The sequence below is a fragment of the Macrobrachium rosenbergii genome, chromosome 14, assembly GCF_040412425.1.
Source record: "Macrobrachium rosenbergii isolate ZJJX-2024 chromosome 14, ASM4041242v1, whole genome shotgun sequence".
Taxonomy (NCBI): Eukaryota; Metazoa; Arthropoda; class Malacostraca; order Decapoda; family Palaemonidae; genus Macrobrachium; species Macrobrachium rosenbergii.
The window spans coordinates 41,452,763-41,469,770 of NC_089754.1; the positions used below are offsets into that span (position 1 = coordinate 41,452,763).

Below are 17,008 nucleotides of genomic sequence, written 5' to 3' on the forward strand. Positions count from 1 at the left end.
AGGTGTAACTTTTGACTCACATCTAACCTTTGAGAAACATCTAATGAAAGTTTCAGCAAATGCCGCACGTAAGTTAGGTATTGCTCGTGAGGCCTCATGTATTTATTACAGTGATAAAATCAATGCAACCTGTTTTAGGTCATTTGTACCTCATTAGCACCTCCTTTACTGGATACTGTTCTCCAATGTGGATGTCTATTTTTGCCAGAGATTTATTTCTTTTAGATAGAGTGGTTCGTGGTGGTACGTCTCTTGTTTCCTAACAGTAGCAGTTATGACTTGGACCATCGACGTGTGGTCCCTTGTTGTCACTTTTCATAAGTTGTAATTCAACAGAGATCTTTCACAACCACAACTGATCCCTGATCCCCTTTATCTGCCGAGAGCAACCAGGCTGGCTAAAAAGCAGCACCAATATGCAGTAAATGTGCCTCGCTGTCGAACTTCTCAGTTCCAGAGGTCCTTTATTCCCCACACCGTTGGACTGTGGAACAGCCTCCCAGAGGGTGTCGTGCAATTGGAACTGAAGAAGTTCAAGTGAAAATGCAAACCATTTACTACCCTAATACTATTCTTCTTGCATTTTGATACATTTTTATCTATCTATTAATTAATTTTTTTTCACTTTTAATAAGTGGTATCTCTTCTTTCTGTATTTCCCTTTGCTTCGTCTTACTTCTTCCTAATGAACACCTTCATATTCTTTGGAAGCTTGAATTTCAAGTCAATGGTTCCTATGGGCTTGTTCCATATGAATAGGTTTCATCTACTGAATAATGACAATAACAATACTTCAACTTACAAAAGTACTTTTATCAAAAGCAAATGACAAATGAATAAACTAACAAAGATAAATGACAGGAAACTATGCAAACTATGAAAGTTACAGGATTCTGACTTTGTCCTCAGTCTTGGCTAAAGTTGGAATCCCCTTCATCTAACCTTCACTGCTGTTTTTGGTGAAGTCCTTCTTTTGCTTACGTCTTTGTATTTTCCGCATCACGAATTTGGGTATGTTAAGAATTATGTAAATATTGTCCTCCATACCGATGATTATTGTTTTGTGGTGGGTCGACTTCTTTAGAGCTGCACGACCGAAAATCCTAATCATGCAGTTATGTGTCAAGGCGGGATTTTTTTGGTCGGTGTATTGTGTTTAAGCTGTTGCCAGCGCAAAAGTATCACAAAATGTGTAAGATATTTCTGCAAGTATTCCTGTTATTCCTCAATGTGAGTGCGTGTCTTCTTGAAGTGAAAGTTCTGTGTGTTTAGTGTCTATTACTAGGGTATGATTAGCAACGCACTTAGGGAAGGGAATAAAGTAGCAACACACTTAAGGAAGGGAATAAAGTAGCAACACGCTTAGGGAAGGGAATAAAGTAGCAACACACTTAGGGAAAGGAATAAAGTAGCAACACACTTAGGGAACGGAATAAAGTAGCAACACATTTAGAGAAAGGAATAAAGTAGCAACACACTTAGGGAAGGGAATATAGTAGCAACACACTTAGAGAGGGGAATATAAAGGTTAATATTTAAAGACTTTAGTATTAAAATAGGAATTGTGGTAAGCTAGCCTCCATTAGTAAGGATAGCTTTAAGGAAAGGACAAAGTGGGTTAGCTCGATTGGAAAAACAGGTAACTTGTTAAACTTAAGTTTAGCTTCCAACCTTATTTTTCCCTTTAAATTTTTTCAGTGGCAACAGGTTTGCGGAGACTTTTCCTTGAGAAGCGGGAACTGGAGGCTGCTGACAAGGCCTTCAGTTCATCTCCTGCTTTCTTCACCTCTAATTTAATACTCATTATAGTAAAAATTAAATTGGCTGTTTGGATACAGGTTTGGGTTTCCTTATCAAATTTCTCAAACGTCTGTCTCAGCGAATCTTCTTTTGCTTTTAGCTCAATTAAAACTTGCTTGGTATCTCTTAGGTTGGTTTTTACATCTGATACTTCCAAATTCACTCTTTTTCATTTTATCCTCCTAAGGTAGTGATTTTTCCCTTGCAGGGATAACAATTGGACTTGGGGCGAGATCCCAAAAATCACTGACTGATCCCCTGAAATGATAACTGGTATTATAGACAGCGGGAGCCCTCTTTTCAAACGTGGTTGTTCCGCTACGTAGATTTCTTCTAGATCCCGACAGTCTCTCTGATCATATTCCTTATGTACTGCATAGTCTGTTTCTCCATCACATATCTTTGGTTTTTTGATCTAGTGTCGATTCAATGTTCTTCAGTTCCTTGTGCAGATGTCCTGTTTGATTGCTGAGGTCTTGAAATTCCTTGTAATCCATCTTAATTCCGGCATATTCGTTAATCAGATTCACTGTATGTATACATAGCATATATGTTTATGTATAGTATATATGTATTTACATATATGATTATATGTGTATGTATAGTATATACGTATTACATATATGATTATATACATTATATATATATATATATATATATATATATATATATATATATATATATTATATATATATACACGAGTTCGAATCTAGCTTCGATCGGCCAGTGAAGAACAAGAGGAATTTGTCTCTGGTGATAGAAATTCATTTCTCGCTGTAATGTGGTTCGGATTCCACAATAAGCTGTAGGTCCCGTTGCTAGGTAACCAATTGGTTCTTAGCCACGTAAAAATAAATCTGATCCTTCGGGCCAGCCCTAGGAGAGCTGTTAATCAGCTCAGTGGTCTGGTTAAACTAAGATATACTTACTTAATTCTTCAAAGGACTTTTTTGTTCCTTTTATAAACGCTTCTTAAATTCTTACGTAGGATGGCGTCGTTGTCTTTCTTTCTTGTTTGTAGAGCCCTCCTCTAACTTGGAAAAATGTCCTCACAATATAGACAGTTTCTCTCTCTCTCTCTCTCTCTCTCTCTCTCTCTCTCTCTCTCTCTCTCTCTCTCTCGTATTGGCGAGATTTCGAAGTTCATCACCAGGAGTCTCTTCTTGATCGTAATAACTTGAAGCCAAACACGTTCATTCTTCTTTCACGTCTTGAAGTAGGAGGTTTCACCAGCATGCCACCCCTAAGTAAACTCAGTTCTTTAGTAGACTGTATCTTGTAATGGAAAGCATCTCACACCCAACACCAAAATTTATGCTAGTCCTGTAACAGTCTAACACACCAAGGTAGCAATGGACTAATGGATCATGGGTTTTCTTCTAAGACTTGAATGGATTTAACTTTTCCACCAACGATAGCTCTTTTTGTAATCTGGTTTTGCTCAAGTCTAGTGGTTACTAGGATGCACTGAAGTCTAAGGAGTTTTCCACCAAGTTTTAAGAAAGAATTCCCAAGGCTTCAGCAAAACCGAGACTCCGACAGCAGCCATCTTGGGTGGAAAATTGTAAAACATAAGTGATAATATAGATGCCACCTTCTGGGTGACGTTTAGTTAGCGACCGTCGATTTCCTACCGAAGTTAATTCCAAATCAGACTTAGAAGAGAACCCACACACCACGCGTCCACTGCTACCTTAGTGTATTAACTCTTAGAATATAATGTGTATATACATACAGTACATACATACATACATATTCATACGCATTATGTGTATATTATACATTTATTTTTTATTTATATGCATATATATATACACATATAATGCATATAAATCAATAAAATAAATGTATATATACATAAATTTATATAGTATATATATGTATATATATGGGTGTGTGTATATTTATGTATATATATGCATATATATAATATATATATACATATATATATAAATGTATGTATACATATGTGTACATATATCAAATATATATATATATATATATATACATATATATATATATATATATATATATATATATATATATATATATAAGGGTGTGTATACTTATATATACAGTATATGCATATACAATTGTATATAATTTATATATATATATATGTATATGTATGCATATTTATGTGTATATATATCTATATATATATATATATATATATATATGTGTGTGCGTGCGTGCGTGCGTGGGTGGCGTGCGTGCGTGCGTGCGTGTTTTGCGTGTGTGTGTGTGTGTGTGTGTGTGTGTGTGTGTGTCGTCCTCTAGGGTCTAGTTGTGACTCACCGCGACTTACACATACGCACTCAAGTCGATGGCCAGTTTGACAGCGTTCAATTTTAATGTCTCCTCAAGGACTGCTGAACTGCTTTTCGAGGAACTTCTTTTTGCGTATGAATTTATTTCTTTTCTATTTGACACTCGCGGAGAACAGCTATTAGCTGAGACATGCTGACGATACAGAAATTTCATCATCTAACTCTATGACCCCCTAGCAGAACAAGATTTCTTCTTTAGTCAAAGGACACTAGACTGGCTGAACAGATCTAAAGCACATGCATGCACACCACACAAGCAAAATATAATATATATATATATATATATATATATATATATATATATATATATATATATATATATAAAACTACCTTAATAATAATAATAACATATTCACATAAACTCATATATATAAATATATATATATATACCTTAATATATATATATATATATATATATATATATATATATATATATATATATATATATATATATATATATATATATATACGTTTTAGATATAGATAAATATACAGTCTTCTTCTTCTTCGTTTAACGTGCTTTTTCCCATTTTCATATGGGGTAAGCACGATGCCTTCTTTGAAGGGCTTTGATTATATATATTTATATATATACATGAATGTTTGTGCTCTAAGGAATATATATATATATATATATATATATATATATATATATATATATATATATATATATATATATATATATATATATTCCTTAGAGCACATATATATATAATATATATATATATATATATATATATATATATATATATATATATATATATATATATATATATATATATATATATGCATGTAATATATATATATATATATATATCATATATATAAACTCATATATACACGTATATATATAAATATATGTGTATATATGTATTCATATACATAAACATATATATATATATATATATACATTATAGATATAGATATATATATATATATATATATATATATATATACTGCATATATATTTATATATATACATGAATGTTTGTGCTTTAAGGAAAATATTTGCAAAGTCTACGTATCTTCTACTATGCATACTGAGTAACTTTCCGCATGCAAATGACCACAAAAACAAGTTGATTTACGGGCGAAAAGAAATCGTATAAGATTTTTCAAGTTACAAAACGAATTATCTCCGGCTCGCATAGCCCATAGCAACAGAACTGGTTAAACACCCCCACCCTCCCCCCCATCCCATTCCACCTTATAACAGCAAATGGGGGAAGGGGGAAGTTGTGGGGGGGAGGGGGGAATGGAACCAGAAGCTTACAAAACGTCATAAGATTTCACCTTTAAAGAACAAGAATTTGTAATCAATTTTTTTCTTTTTATTCTCGCCTCAGCCATAGCGAGGATTCCCTCACCATTTCCTGATTAAATCCCAGGCCAATACAACGCCTCCCCCGGGGACGAGGAAAACTGAGCGAAAACTTAAAAAATAAAAAAGTTAGAAAAACGCAATTATTGCTCCAAGGTTGCGGCGTCCTTTAGCTGCAAGCCCACAACAGCGGAGAACGTGACATCACTCACGTGAATACCAAAGTCTCGTGGTTTGAGTCGTGCTTCGAGGAGAACGAAAATATGTTGCCGGTCTTGCTTGACCAATTTTTTGTCAGCTTTTTTTTTTTTTTTTTTTTGCGACAACGATTTTCTCTTAACCCTACCAATCTTCAACGCACAAACATAAGCATAAAACATCCGAGTTTCTCCTTCTGTGACATAATTACTGACTTGGCAGAGCAACGCTGTGATTTGGGGTTACAAGTTCTTCGCCCATAAAACGGGAGAAGAAACACTGTAATACCAAAAGATTTCGACTCCTGACGTTATGTACGCGCTGTTCGTGAGCAGTGTACGACTTTTCCTAGTATGGCTAAGACGCCTCTCTGGACGGAGTTTGAAGGGAGCGCGGGGGAATCTGAAGGCGTACGGTGGAAAAAATAAAGCAGCAACAAATTCATTCTATCTGTTAGTAAATATATTTAAAGAATATGGAATGGGAATGGGATTATAAAATTTAATTCAAAGGCCTAAGCGACCTATGAGGTCATTCAGCGCTGAAAGGGAAATTGAGAGTAAAGAAGGTTTGAAAGGTGTAACAGCAGGAAAACCTCGCTGTTGCACTAAGAAACACTCGTTAGGAGAGGGTGGAAACTTAAAGATAAAGTGAATAGTAGGTACAGAATATAGCAGATAATGGAAGGATGACAGAACGGCTGAAACTAGGAGCTGGTGAAGCAACAAAGGCAGCAAGTGTACAGAAATAGGCAAAAACTTAAAAAAGGGTATTTTGGGTTAACTTTCCCATAGGGGAGGGAACTGGGATGCTAAAAGAAGTTCTAAGTTATTCTTAGGTAAGAACGGGTGGAGAAGTACATAAAAGAGCAGATTTGAATAAGCTGTGAAAAACTAAGGCTGGCAGAGATGAAACCACATACCACGGTTTTGAGAATATCTGGTAACGTTGAGAGCGTGTAAATGGGAAGTCTGTGGAAGGGGGTTCAAAATTATCGGAGATTTCGAAGGAAAGAAGGAAAAGAAGAGGACTTGGGTAACTGTAACTAACTACAATTAAAAAAAGAGAGAAACTGCTGTCTAGATGGAGTGAAGGATGGGTAATACTGCTATTTAGAAAGGTATAATATATGTGAAATTGCTGGCTAGATTGTTGGCTAGATGAATATACATGCAAGATGGAGGCAGCATTGGAGGCGGTGATTATACATACATACATATATATGCATATATATATACATGTAATATAAATTTACATGTATATAACAATAAAAAACAGTTTCCATTTCGTCGGAAAATCCATTTAGAATACCGGCAGATGCCCTGCTAATTATAGTCCTTAGAAGTAATGGTACAGTGATTTCCAGTATATTAAAAAACAATACTAACTCTGAAAGTACAGCTAAAGAGTTTGAGCAGTCAACAACGGTTTTAGAAACGGCGATGGTTCTCACAAAAGAGAAAATATAAGCCTCAGTAACAAAGGCAATCACTTCACAAACATTAAAGTACCTGAGTCCCGGGATATGGATTCTACATTCTCTCTCTTAGCACTGAAGTCACTGTTGAGGGAGAGGCGAAAGAAAAAAATAACAACTGAGAGTGTGGGCGGAAGGCCTATACTGTAAACCTATGGAAGGGGAGGGAAATTTTCAATGGAAGTAATACATAGAATTTTAGGTTAGGAAAAAAGTAGGAATTTCAGCTGCAATGTTGTGACGATTACGAACCTGCTTAGGTGAAATACTAGCCACTCTATATGCGCTACTGAGGTCTCCCTGAAGGCAGAATTTTACTGTAACCCATGAAAGAAGAAATTGCAAGAACTCTTAGCAAAAAAATAAGGTCGATCAAGAGGAGAGATCTCGATTTGGTGCAAAAAAAGTAAAAACAGGAGGAAAATGAGCTGGAAGAAGGATTTCCAGGCCGATAACATCTCAAACTGGACAAGCACGACCAGAAAAGGAAAGAGGTATTATTATAAAATTCAGCCAATATAATTCTGGTCGAATATGGGTCGAGCAGGCCCTCAAAGGATACCTGCAACATTGTCAAATAATGATTTTTATACAACATTAGTGGAAGGTTTCTGTGGCGCTTATATCAGTATTCACTGTTCATGATGTTATGAGACCCCTTACAAATTGCTAGGCCAAGGCAGGTGAGTTTATCGATTGTCTGCTAAAGGACAATGAGAAGTTATAATTTTCTAAATCGCATAATATTTCACAGGCTGAACTCTGTTTCCATACCTCATTTCCTAGCTGAACTCTGTTTCCATAACTCATTTCCTAGCTGAACTCTGTTTTCATAACTCATTTCCTAGCTGAAATCTATTTCCATAGCTCATTTCCTAGCTGAACTCTATTTCCATAACTCATTTCCTAGCTGAACTTCATTTCCATAATTCATTTCCTAGCTGAACTCTGTTTCCATACCTCATTTGCTATTTAAGAGTGTCTACATTGTTTAGTCAAGCACAGTAAACGGCACTTTCTTGCAGGAACGAAGAATAAAGATAAGAGATTAAAAGGAATGTCGGGGAAATTAGGAGCTTCGAATACTCGTAAGGGAGCGTAACGCATTCGCATGCAAATCACGGACGCACTCTGCACCAGGTGGTCAAAGCCTGCAGCATGACTGAGGGCGCTGAATTCCTACCCCTGTGGCATTTACGCTTGAACAGATTGAAATAAAATGCTGCCTGCTCAGTGCGTTGCAGAGGAGCGTCGCTGTCCAAGGACACCTTTCGGAGAGTTACGGATGAAGAACAGGTTTCGATGTTAAAGCGTACAAGCATGAAGTTTGGCAGAAATACTCACTGGTGGGTAGAATTTAAGAAAAAAGTGCTGGCCACCTAATTCCCTTAGGTGGCCATTTTCCAAGATGGCCGTCATATGTCGATTATCGTGAATAAATGCCAATATATTTTTGTACAAATAGCCGAAGTTATTAATAACTTTCTTCTTATAAATCATTATTAAGTTCAACAAGTCCAGTGATCCGCATTTCCAGACTCTCTCATACGGCTGGCCTGAAAGATCAGTCCTCGAATTAAATTATAAAGTAAGAGAGTAGAGCAAATTAAAGAAGCTGGACAGCTAAGTTAGAATGAGACAGACAGGAGCGGATGGAAATAAGTTAAAAAAGCAAAAAAAAAAGGCAATACAGCTGGGGCTACAGTGACACACAAGACACTATATAGACGGTAAACCCACTACCAATGGGGTGGAGAGATTGTGAAGCATTTGTATTTAGGTATATTTTATGATATCTCCGGATTCAATTTCAAACTGCGCTGGATACATAGGATACATAATCTATGGTTAAACTTTACTTGCGGTTTTTATTCCCGTTAGCCAACGACCGGGACAGGTTACGGTCTTTTTAGGGGGCGTCCCCGCCCCCGGCCAGGTCAGAGCACGTCGCCCCAAGTTAGGTTAGGTAGGTAAGATCTGGTTAGGTCGGGAATCTGGCCGCGCAACTAAAGTAAAGTTTGACCTAATCTTTAGTTTTCTTTCATCTGGGTCCTAATTTCACGATAAAGAGTATTTTCATTCTGAATCATTCAAAAAGCTCAACTATTGGATTAAACATCTCATTCCCTTATAAAGTTTATTGACAAATTGGTCCTGGAAGGATAGAGGAGACATTAAGGCCCTGGATGGAAAAAGAGCCCCTGTTTAATTAAGAATTCTGGGCTGCTCTTAATTAAGGTAGACAGTCATTTGCTGCTGTAATTTTATATATATATATATATATATATATATATATATATATATATATATATATATATATATATATATATATATATATATATATATATATATATATATATATATAAATAATGTATAACTGAATCACGAAAATATGGAACGTGATGGATATATAAATAAAGACAAAACCCACGAAGGAAAGAGAAACAATGGAGAACTGCAAAGCCTTTCGACTTCTTGTCCTTTACTTAGCAGACTGAAGGAGGATTACTGAGTTGTACTTTTATACAATTTTTTGGTGGGCAGTCACCATCCTTGCATAAACTTTTAATTGTCCTGTCCCTGCTCCTGAGCCGCTGAGCCTAATCCTCTGTAAAACCTCTTAAATCTTTAACCCTGTTTTGGTATGTCTACTAATTCTTCAACTGTGTTGGATTCCAGGTACATATTTTTTTCCTTTGTAATCCCCATCTGTCATTTATACGAGCTTTCTTTGTAAACTTATTTTTATATTTTTTTAGTCTGCTAATAAAGGACAAGAAGTCGAAAGGCCTGGCAGTACTCCACTGTTTCCCTTTCCTTCATGGACTTTGTCACATATATATATATATATATATATATATATATATATATATATATATATATATATATATATATATATATATATATATATATATATATATATATATATATATATATATATATATATATATATATGTAATTCCTTGTTGATAGTAGTTGGCTCAGGAACTGCGTAATCAGCGTGGTTTTTCCCCTTCTTTTTCTTCGCTCTGTAGCGGATCATAACTGATAACTATCACCCAATCTTTTCCCGTCACCTTTGCTACGCTGGTCAAAACAGGAATTCTGTGCTCAGTGTGCATATTCACTAAGCCCTTAGTCATTATAAACCCTTCTCCCTCCTTGTTTCCTTTCCGCTTAAAGAGCAACGAAGTCAAGAATAAACACTGGAAGAGGAAAGAAGCTGTTAGAAATTTCCTTTGTTTAGTTTGTTCTGCGACGCAACAAACTCTTACACCCTGATCTTTCCCAACATGAAGTCTCGTGACCATGTTGAGAGAACTGAGGAGGAATAGGTGGGAAGCAAGGAGTGATGATGATGATGACGATTTAGACGCAGAGAAAAGCGGGAGGAAAAAAATTCAAAGAAAAACCTGAAACACTGCATCAGAGAGAGAGAGAGAGAGAGAGAGAGAGAGAGAGAGAGGCAGGCAAGTCAGGCGAGATTGTGGACTGAGCCAGATCCAGCTGGTTTGGGTCGTAAACGGCGACCACAAGAAATAGGAAAACCCGGGATCCATAAAACTCCAACTTTTTTCGGGAAATTTACTGGATTCCTTTTTTAAAATCATTGTTTTGTGAACGCATCGCTTGGGTAATTCTCCTGTTTATATTTTGTCCCAAAAGTAAACATTATAGACCTGTTCTTCAACTTGCTCTCTACTTTCTACCTCACGACGTTGCCACTTATTTTCTGACTTGATACAAGATGGCCTGGTAGTTAAGTGGAAAGATTTTAGTGATGGCAAACGAATCGTCCTTAATTCTACATTCCAAATGACCTGAATTCTTTCGCTAATGCCGGATTACTGTCATTACTTCTCAAACCACTGATCTTTCAGGTTTAATACTTCACCTGATTGGTTTGTTTATCTAACAAAGGCGTCGTGATCAATACAGTACTTGTTCTAGCAAAGGACTCATCATCTACCGGGAGACACTATGTACATCACAGTTTTTTACCCAATTCTTCTTTTCGTAAAAGGCTCCGTTGTTTCATGCAATCACAGAGCATTAATGGAAAAATCATAACATGAGAATCTTATTAAATTTAGTATCCCACGTATGCATACTATTTTCGCGTTTTGTTGTTGAAGCTATCAGAGTAGTTTTTTCATAATCTTTCTCTGGACTACCAACTTTCAGAATAGACTGACTGCGAACTTCTGCGTCGTAATGCCATTTTAAATAACATGAAAGCAGATGGTTAAAATTATTATCATTGTCGGAATTGGACTTAATATCAAGGGCACATTGTTCTTTCAAGCCAATGTTCTTTGGTATGGTGGGCATCAGCTACATCTCATGAGACCTGAGGTGAAAGCAACTCTCAGGTGACTATCCATTATTCAACAAGGCTTTAAACTTCTTAAAAAATTCAGGTTCCGAAGATGTTTGAATCTTGAGGTAGTTCCTCAGCGTTGGTAATCGGCCTTTGGGATCTGGTATGAACAGAATCAAAGGAGAATGCTTGAAGTGTAATGAAGCGAACGAAAAAATGTTATAGAGTCTCTTGTTTTCCTTATTTTGATCAGGTTCTAAAGATTTTTAAGGTCGTCTTAAATTCTTGGAGCCACTAACTGAAAAATCTGGGTTTTTGTGCTCAAAACTATAATTTTCAGTATCTCTCGTTGTATCTTCACCCTATCACAAAATTAAACAACACACTCCATCTCAGTTACTTTGTTCTGTGCATACTAAATCGTCGGCATTTGTCTTTGAGGAGCGCAGTTGCACAGCAGCTTGCATGAACGCAAGGAACTTCCACCAGCTTTGGGACATATTTTCTTAACAATAAAAGCAGATTACTAATCAAAGATTTTATATTTCACTAGCTCGTTGCTACGAGCCTGTAGCTTTCAGTAGACAAAATCAACTTCTCTTGGTCACTGTAAACGTTACTCTGTTCCCTGTATCATAAATTACATCCTGTATGCGACCCTATTTTATATATATATATATATATATATATATATATATATATATATATATATATATATATATATATATATATATATATATATATACATACATATATATAATATATAATACAAATACATATATATATATATATATATATATATATATACAAAAAATATGAAGAATTCGAGAAGTTAAGAGGGCACTGTGGCTATTACAATTATACACACACACACACACACACACATATATATATATATGCAATCGTAGCCTAATAGCCACAGTGCCCTCTTAACTTCTCGAATTCGTCGCGCTTTTTTGGATACGCTTGTCACTACATAGCCTTAAGATCGAAGTGCAAGAAAAACGAAGAAATTATGATGTCCGGTAGTGATAAGCGTTTCCCAAAAAGCGCGAAGAATTCGAGAAGTTAAGAGGGCATTGTGGCTACTACAATTACATATGTATCTGGTAAAAAATGACCAGCAGATTCTACAATATATATATATATATATATATATATATATATATATATATATATATATATATATATATATATATATATATATATGTATATATATGTATGTATATATATATATATATATATATATATATATATATATATATATATATATATATATATATATATATATATATATATATAACCAAAAGGAACTTGAGCAAGGCATCTCAGGCATGTGCATGATTTTACTGCTTGCGCTTCAAGGCCTGGCCTCATTATCAAAGCTGTAAAAATATACAAATACATTTTAAAACATTATAGAAGACTCGGACTTAAAATAGTATACTAAAAACAAGTACATAATATTCTGTTTGTAATTGCTTATAGTATACTTCGTTTAGTCCGAGTCTCGTATAATATTTTAATGTATGCGTATGTTTTTACAGCTTTGATAATGCGGACAGGCCTTGAAGCGCAAGCAATAAAATCATTCACATGCCCGAGATGCCTTCCTCAAGTTGCTTTCTGGCTATATCTGGGCTGTTGATTGCCATCATCCATCCTTTTTTACACACACACACACACACATATACACATATATATATATATATATATATATATATATATATATATATATATATATTATTTATATATACATATATATAATATATATATTATATATATATATATATATATATATATAATATATATATATATATATAGTATATATATATAGAGTTGGAGTTCCCTAAAATCCCAGCTTAGATAAAAGGCATCGACATTATCCGTGTTCATGTCAAGGCAAATCGTGACTGGCCGGTAACTGAGGCCTTATCCTGAATTGTCATTTATACTGAAATCGCCAAATGATTCAGAGGGTGACTGACAGCAACTGGAAGCAAGGTAAAGGCACCCCCCAAAAATGGGACATCATTGTACTGAAGTCACTTATATATTCCGAAATAAAAAAAAAATCCGCTTTCCAGTTTTTAATTATATTGCCACATCAGCTGGTAAGCGTGATACAAAAATACAAGAACTTGCATGGGTAGGGAAAATTCAAGTAAATTTGCCAACAATGTTTTTATCAATTTTTACGTCCGTCCAGCACTGATGCCGTGTAGGAAAAATAGCAAAAATAATCCATTACCTCCTACGGCATTTTTCATCTATCGTTCGAAGGTAAAATCTACGTTGCTGAGGGTTATCAAATCAAGAAGTATGTGAGGTATCTGCTTAATATTCAACCACGATTCTAGAGGTCACCCTTTGGCTTTGGAAGGACCTTCGCCACGGCAAAAACTACTGGAGACGTATTTAATTTTCGAAAAATTAAAACGCTGCATAAAAATAGGCTATGAATCGTAACATTAAAAATTTGCCGACAAATGGGAAAAGTAGGTCTTGAAAACATTATAGTGCTTTATGGACTCTTCAGATCTTTGAGGTACCTCTCTGTTGTGAATTAACTTTGCGATATGAACGCATAATGTAACCACTGGTATTAGTATAACAATAGCCTGTTCTGAAATATGAAAATTAATGAGCAATGATTAATATGTATATAGGTGAATAAAGTGGTGTCAATTAACTGTTTTCTCTCACTTTTCAGACACATACATCATTATGACTATGTTATGGTATTTTCAAGCAATGACATAAAATTCATGCATAATAATGAATGAATACGGCATGAATAATAAGTAACATGCCAACATGAGTAAAAAAAAATGAATGCAAACACTTACAATTTTTTGTTATTCATCCTACACATCAAGCGCTATTCCATTCCAATATTACTAACTCCTACTCATGAGTAATCAATGAGAACTGCATGAGGAATGAGGAATAATTATCCAAGATGATTAAACAGTACACGAACAATGCACAGACCTGGAATTTTTCCTTTGCATTAAAAATTATGCAGATTTTCACCATGGTATTGATACCAACAGTCTCAACGCTGACGCACTGACGATCAGTAAATATGAATAAAACATACAATAACGCATGAGTACTATAAAACATATAACGCACTGCATGATAATGAGTCAAGATGAGGAAAACGTGTAAAATGAAAGCACTGGGTCAATATTTTTTGTTTTTACCCCAAACATGAGACACCATTTCATTCCATCCGGAACAACACTTCATAAATAAAACGTCTGAACGTAACAAATAAATGATTGAACAAAAGAGATCAATCTACAAATAGGAAAGAGGCTGTCATATCAAAGAAGACTTTAGTAACACTCACCATCTCCTGAAGATCTGGCTATCCAATGTTGGGAGTCCAAAGCCCCGTGTCTCTTGGTTGCCCATAACCGGTGAGGAGGAGCCTGTTGAACAAAAAGTCAACATGAATTCAAATTATAACAAGAAGGCATTAACTTGGAACAATCTTTAATTTTCTAATCCCATACATTAAGCTCCGTTACCTTCCAGTAATAATAACGGCTATGGATTAGTTACGTGACTAAAAATAACATTTTGTTGAAATCCAGGATTAATAAGAACAAAATAATTAATAAAGTGGTTGCACACTCACCCTCTCGAGATGGGGGACACAGCAGTAATGTAATCGAGGTCCAGATGACGTCATTAAGGTTTCCATGGCTACCACTAACCTGTCCTGATGCGCCTGATGAATAGAGCCAATATGAGTTTCGGATAAAACGAGAGTGAATTGATTTCGAATGTAAATTTACGATAGTGGCCCTACATCACTGCTAAGATAATAGAATGGAATGGAATATAGAGTTCAGGCTAGAGGCCAAGCACTGGGATCTATGAAGTCATTCAGCGCTGGAAAGGACATTGAGAGCAAAAAAGGTTTGAAAGGTGCAACAGGAGGAAAACTTCGCAGTTGCGCTATGAAAAATTGTTAGGAGAGGATGGATAGCACGGTGGAAGAAAGAGAATATGAACTGAGGTGCAGTAAAAGGAATGAAAGGGGCTGCAGCTAGGGGGCAAAGGGACGCTGCAAAGAGCCTTAGTAATGCCTACAGTGCACTGAGTGAGGTGGACTGACGGCACTAGCAAGAGTAAATTATTCTGCAGTTCTAGAATACCTAATAAAAATTAGCAGTTCAATTAAGGAATGCTCTTGAAATATGAGTCATCACCTGGAGTAAGTGTATGGTCAAATTCCTTTTATCGGCACCCAGTTCCCAAAAAAGAGAGAGGGGTCCCAATCAATCAATTCTTGGTCACCTAAAAGCAGCGGCGAAGAGCCTGTTCGGTAACAAACTTCAAATGAAGTCTTGACTCAAGCGCTGGTTCTTTCGTATCATAAAGGGACTGTTTCATTCCATTATTATCAACCACAACAAAATTAATACAGACTCCACTATTAATACAAAGATAATTTAGGAACAAGTAAATTAAATTTTCCTTGAACGCTTACCATTACCTGGGTATATGCCTGTTGAGCTCATCTAAATCTAGATTCTTAAACTTGTTGCCCAGTTCCCATTAAGCCACTATATATATATATATATATATATATATATATATATATATATATATATATATATATATATTAACTTTATTACATACACAATTGTTCTGTGTATTAGTAGAATTACTAAAAGGACCTCATTCAAACTGGATGGTATCTAATGTTGTGTTTATTCAGAAAAAGTTACAAGCTTTCTTGGACAAACAGTCCACATTATCAAGTATCCGTACGATTACTTGATAATGTGGACTGTTTGTCCGAGAAAGCTTGTAACTTTTTCTGAATAAACACTCCATTAGATACCATCCAGTTTGTCCTTTTAATAAAAAAATATATATATATATATATATATATATATATATATATATATATATATATATATATATAATATATATATATATATATATAAATAAATATATATATATATATATATATATATATATATATATAAATATATATATATATACATATATACACACACACACACACACATATATATATATATATATATATATATATATATATATATATATATATATATATATATATATATATATATATATATATATATATATATATATATATATATATATATATATATATATATATATATATATATATATATCTTTGCAAAAAAACTGTAGATTCTTAAACTTGTTGCCCAGGTCCCATCAAGCCACTATATATATATATATATATATATATATATATATATATATATATATATATATATATATATATATATATATATATATATATATATTCATGTTTATATATTTGCAAAAAACTGAATTGGGAGGAAGGAAAGTATCAAAGCCCGAAGTCGCTGGAGACAGGGTAGGAGAGGATTTTGGTGTTAAAGAAGAGAAGTGGCGTTGCAAAGACTATGGTCATAAAGGCCGAAAGAACAGGGATATCTGTTGATAAAGAAGGAAGAAGTCATGTCAGATATTACGCTACAATGTATTACAGACTGAAAAGGGGCATTTCTGATGAGTAG

General features: G+C 34.7%; 1 protein-coding gene across 1 annotated transcript in view; it reads right to left on the reverse strand.

Moving 5' to 3' along the window:
• The window catches only part of LOC136846021 (nitric oxide synthase, salivary gland-like), a 133,940-nt gene that overhangs the window by 97,096 nt on the left and 19,836 nt on the right, over positions 1 to 17,008 (reverse strand). The window contains exons 2-3 of the mRNA XM_067116647.1: positions 15,097 to 15,189; positions 14,806 to 14,887 (exon numbers count right to left, since the gene is read on the reverse strand). The gene's annotated coding sequence lies outside the window, so the exon portion shown is untranslated. The remainder of the gene's footprint in view (positions 1 to 14,805; positions 14,888 to 15,096; positions 15,190 to 17,008) is intronic.